At 43.9% G+C, this 5,653-nt stretch overlaps 1 long non-coding RNA gene across 2 annotated transcripts; it reads right to left on the bottom strand.

Annotated features, from left to right (window-relative positions):
- Positions 1-505: 505 nt before the first annotated feature.
- On the bottom strand, positions 506-5,440 carry LOC137543630 (uncharacterized). Of its 2 annotated transcripts, none has more exons than XR_011025555.1 (2): positions 3,845-5,440; positions 506-675 (listed from the first exon to the last, which is right to left on the bottom strand). It is a non-coding gene; the product is annotated as an uncharacterized lncRNA (long non-coding RNA). The 2 variants fall into 2 exon arrangements; XR_011025554.1 differs by having other exon boundaries at positions 3,947-5,440.
- Positions 5,441-5,653: the final 213 nt, after the last annotated feature.

Here is a 5,653-nt window from a genome sequence, read left to right as displayed (position 1 = left end):
TTTGTATGTTTATCTTCAGCCCCTGAACATGCATGCAGCAGTTAAGGTGGTGTTTGACATCAGATCTGACAAGATTAGCTGCCTGCTTGTTTCAGGTGTGTGATTCAGGCATTACTGCAGCCGAATAGATCAGCAAGGCTGGCCGGCAACTGGTATTGTTTAAAAGGAAATAAAAATGGCAGCATATATATTTACACCATATACCTCATGTTGTCCTTTTTAATGTCATCGTATCCTTTAAAGTGGACCCAAATTAAAAATTTCAGAAATAAATCATTTTTTAAATTATATTAATAAATAGCAGCCTTTTTTCAGCTGCTTTATGGCAAATATAAAATATTTTACATTTATTGGAGGAACCCCTCCCTTCCTTTCATATTGCCGGGACAGAATCTGGCAAACTGGTGGAGTAGATGGTGTCCAGCAATAGAGGAATTGCTAATGGCTGCCACCTGTATAACCCTAGTTATGCAAAGAGAAGGGTGAAAAGCATGCACTGAAATGCTTATAGGCTTGAAGGAGTGTTTATTTATCTTTGTATGTGTCAGAGTGGTGCAACTAAATATTTTTAATTAAAAAAAAAAAACCTGTTTGGTTTGGGTCCGCTTTAACCAGTTCCTGATTGTTGTTCTATATATATTCCAGTCTGCTGAAAGTGTAGTTCCATCTTGTAGCCTAAAAGTAAAATACACCATAATACACTTTTACATTTAAAAATTTAATAGATATTTAATTTTTAACCCCTTCCACCCCTACCCCATAGTTACCAAAAAAGGGACTTTTTTTATGTATGTCATGAGGGTAAACTACTGTTGCTTTTATAAATAAAGACTTGAAATTATTTTTATAGTATAAAAAAAAAAAAAAACTAAATGGAGAAAAAAAATACACCTTTTATTTCCAAATTAAACATTATCGCCATACATTGCAGTGTTCTCCCCAGGATTTTTTTTCTTGCCGAGTGGCATGAAAAAGTAGCTGGGTGGGGCGCAACGGTGGGAATGCTTACAGCATAGGACATCCCTGCACCCCCTATCACATCCCATGCACCTCTGCACCCCCTATCATGGCCTATGCATCCCTGACATCTCAAACAATGTTGAGTCATATGTCCTTATAACAGGTTATTGCACTCTTAAAACACATTTCATACACTATGCACCACTATCACATTCCACATACAGTATTACTGCACTTCAGTATGCCTCCATACAGCACCCACCACACTCCACATATTACTGCACCAACCTTCAAACTTATCTTATTAGTTATCACATCCCATCACCATCCTTACATTGCAGCACATACATCACAGCACATTCCAATACATCACAGCACAATACATTTCAGCACATACATCACAGGACATCCCAATACATTACAGCACAATACAGGGGGGCTCTTACAGAGCAGATCTCCTTCTGCATAGCTGCTGCTAGTTCCCGCAGCACTGCCCGCCCGGGCGGTCAGTCAGACCCCTAGATCGGTGGCAGCCCGCAGGGATAGGAGAGAAGGGAGAGATGTGCGGTATTGCACCATAGACTACAAATGCAGAACGTGACAAGTCATGTCACTTCCTGTATTTGAAGTCTATGGCGCATTACCACCATTACATCGCTCCCCACTCTCATCCCTGCAGGCTGCCGCCAATCTAGGGGTCTGACTGACTGCCCGGGCGGGCAGCGCTGCGGGAACTAGCGGCAGCTATGCAGAAGGAGATCCACTCTGTAAGAGCCCCCCTGCCAAGAGGACAGCAGCGCATATTCCGCATATAGCAAAAGGCGGGCAGGCAGTGTTGCGGGAACTAGCGGCAGCTATGCAGAAGGAGATCCGCTCTGTAAGCGCGGATATTGGGCACACGGCAAAGCAGGAGAACTACTATGTGAAAATACAGGCGGGCCTTTGATAGCACCCGGGCGGGGTCTCAAAACAGCCGGGCGGCCCGCCCACCTAATTAGTCATGGGGAGAACACTGCATTGTACTAGGGACGCAATTTAAACGTAATAACTGGGACAAATGGGCAAATAAAATGTTTGATCTACAATAGTACATTTTATTTTTAAACTACAATGGCTGAAAGCTGAGAAATGTTTAATTTTTGCAGTTTTTTTTTCTCTGTATAATGCATATAAAATAATTCTTAGCAAAAAGTACTGCCCAAAGAAAGCCTGGTTTGTCCTGCAAAAAAGAATATATCCCACAAAAAAGTCCTGCAAAAAAAGAATATAGAGATCAATCAAAAAGATTATCAAAATCATGTCAAACCTGTTGGAAATTCCGTATTGACCCATCTATCTGACAGAAAATTGCATGGTGTATTCCCAGCACAAGACAGTCCTGAAACCAAAGATCAGCTGGACTGCCAGGCAATTCGTATTGTTTAAAGTGAACCAGAGATGAAACACCCTCATCGATTTTACCATATATATCAGTGGGAACATTAGAGAAAACGCCTACCCTGCTCTCTGTTTCATTCTTCACTGCTCAGCCTGCTTGTTATCAGCCCTGATAAAATCCCTGACTGAGCATTCAATCTGACTTTCCTCAGGAATCATAGCTGAGTCTGTCTTTTAAAGCCCAAGCCTGCCCCCTTCTGGCTCTGCTATAATGACTCTGCTATAATGATTCCTGAGCAAAGCTAGAGATGGGCTAGGTAGGAGATCCAGAGACTCGGGGTTTTCAGGCAGCTTACATAACCTGAAAACTGCAGACAACTTACCTTTTACATAATGACTTCCAATTGCAGCTCTCCATCTCCCCTACAGTGTGTGTGCTGGTGATGTGCTGCAGAAGTGGAGAATGTGGGTGGTGGTGGGTGCGGGTGCACACTAGATTTTGTGTCATCGGAGGACCTTCCATAGTGCATCAGTGCATTGCAGACCTTACAGTGCACCTGAGATGAAGTCTCAGGTTTTATATTTACCTGCGACTTCCTCCAGCCCCCTTGAGGCTGCTCCTGTTCCCTTCTGGACGACCCGGTACTCTGACCAAGTCGAGCAGGTGCAGAACGCTCCTGGCCACGGGAGAACAGAGAAACGCGACGTCAGCCAGAGTACAGGCCTATCCAGCGGGGGACAGGAACGAAGTGACGAGGACCGAGTGGCCTCGAAGAGGGCTGGAGGAAGTCCCAGATGAGTATAAATCCTGAGACTTCTTTAGTCTCTTTTTCCCTTTAAATCAGGGATGAGCAGAAACGACACCAGTGCGAATTTACGCATCATAGTTTGCATCTACGCATCGTAGTTTGAAGGTGCAGTTTCAAAACTACGCTTATGAATTTACGCATTACGAAGTACCGCTACGCGTAGCTTACGCCCACTATATTGCGTAGTGAACTACGAATGCGTTACTCGCGTCTAATTTTCTGCGTGCGATTGTATGCTTACAAATTTACACATTGGAAAGGGGAATGTACGCATAGAAGAGTTACCAGTATAAGCAATTGAAGGGGAATTAATGCGTATTATTTTCTGCATACGGGCATGAGCATCCGCATAAACTGCACTTCACACTACGCGTAATTACGTATTTTAACGCGTAGTCTACGAAATGCATACGAAACTAATATTTGATTTCGAAGCTGTAGTTTGCCTAAGCGTAATTGCGTATAACTACCTGTAGTTCCAGCGTAGCGAAGTTGGCTGACTACGACCATCCCTGCTTTAAATAGGGCTTGTAATGACTCAAAGCAGAACTAAATTATTTAGGATACCCACTTGTACATCCTGGCTTCACAATCCCAAACTCTTATTTCCAAATATTGGTAAGTACGTCACCCTCCCATTGATGTTTAGGCAAAAAAAAAAAAAAAGCCTGTTATATAAGTTCCTATTTAAAACATACCTGTAAAAAATAAATTAAGTAGTAATCTTCGTACTTTCCTGCAGTCCCCAATTTTTGTCTTGGGTTTAAAGTGTACTTGAAGGGATATTCGTAAAAAGCTACCTTAGCAGAGATAATCCAGATACTTCCCCATCCACCTTGACTTCACCCTCCGAAGCTATTCAACAAGTGCTTGTCAAATAGGTTTGCCCAGCCACTCTCCTGTCCGTGTACAAGTTGGGCTGTTCTGCGCAGGCACAAGATGGCCTGAACAACAGCACAGAGCTGCTTGTGCACAGCTAGTCCTTATGAAAATGTCAGTTGAGCCATCTTTGCCTTCACACTTAAAGGACCCCCTCTTTACATGATAAATACAGGTGATGAGCAATCGGCAGTGATTAAATAGTTTTACTCTGGGTCCTGCTTTCCATAGGGACAGAGCAAGCTTGAACATGCATGATTTGTCTATCTGGAGACTTCTGGCTGGGACTGTCATGAAAAATTGTCTCAGCTGATAGAAATCCAGTGTCCTCCTGGGGCTTAAAGGTTTAACAGGCACACAACTGTCCGATGTGTAACTCGCATGAATGGCTACAAAGAAGTACTTCACAGCGCTCTGTAGAGCTTGTACGGTTCTTGTTCTTGCCCAGAGAAGTTGCTCTGTTTTGGAGATTAGACTTTCTGGTGGAAGTTGAGGCTGAGAACAGGCTTTCCTGGTAAGAGTGGTGAGGGAGCTCAGGTCAGAGCACAGACATCCTGGTATGTGTTGGGGCTCAAGATTCCAATCTTTATGGAATATGTTGGGGCTCAGATCAGAGTCCTGGTATCTAGATACACATTACGGTCTCAGTTCAGGCTTCATGGTAGATGTTGGGGCTCGGTATTCCTGACTTGGGTAGTTTTGGGAGCTCCGATAAGAGTCCGGGCTTACTGGTAATTGTGTATGGGGGGGGGGGGGGTTAAGATTACCAGTCTTCCAAATATAAGTTGGAAACTCAGGTCAGAGTTCAGGCTGTCTAGTACTTGGAGCTCTATATTCCAGGCTCCCTGATGCAATTTGGGGGCTCAGAGCTGAGTCCAGGCTTCCTTGTACATGTTTGGGGCTCAGATGAGAGTTTTAGCTTCCTGGTAGATGTTTGGGCTCAAGATTCGCAACTTTGGTAGATTTAGGGGAGCCCAAATCAGTCCAGGCTTCCTGGTACATGTTGAGGCTCAAGATTCCCGGCTTTCTGGTAGATGCTGAGGGCTTAGATCAGGTTGGTACACATCAGAAGCTCAGATTGGAGTCGAGGCTTCCTGGAACATGTTGAGATTTAGGATTCCCGGGTTTCTGGTAGATGCTGAAGGCTTAGGTTCATAGTTTGGGGCTCCTTGTACAAATCTCATGAGTTCAGATCAGAGTCGAGGCTTCCTGGAACATGTTGAGGCTTAGGATTCCCGGGTTTCTGGTGGATGCTGAGGGCTAATATCCATAGTCCATGGCTCCTTGTACAAATGTCAGGCGTTCCGATCAGAGTCGAGGCTTCCTGGTACATGTTGAGGCTCAAGATTCCCAGCTGTGGTTAGATATTTAGGTGTGTTGTCTGGTTCCGGACTGTTGTCACATTGCTGGGGTTGTGGGACGTTAATCCTGAGTTGAGCTTGTGTTCATTGTCACAGGTATATAAATAAATGGGGATTGTGATGTGTCCTAATCCCACTTGATAGGATTATTATGAAGCTTTATCTGATCAGTAAGTCTCTAGCTGGTCTGGTAAAGCATGGAGACGGTCACATAGGTGAGTTATGCAAAAAATGTTTTCCTTATCTTATGTAGTGTGTTATAGGTGG

This window comes from Hyperolius riggenbachi, unplaced genomic scaffold (assembly GCF_040937935.1).
Source record: "Hyperolius riggenbachi isolate aHypRig1 unplaced genomic scaffold, aHypRig1.pri scaffold_134, whole genome shotgun sequence".
Classification (NCBI taxonomy): domain Eukaryota; kingdom Metazoa; phylum Chordata; class Amphibia; order Anura; family Hyperoliidae; genus Hyperolius; species Hyperolius riggenbachi.
Note: the sequence above shows the minus strand (reverse complement) of the source record. Positions and strands in the feature narration are given on the sequence as shown.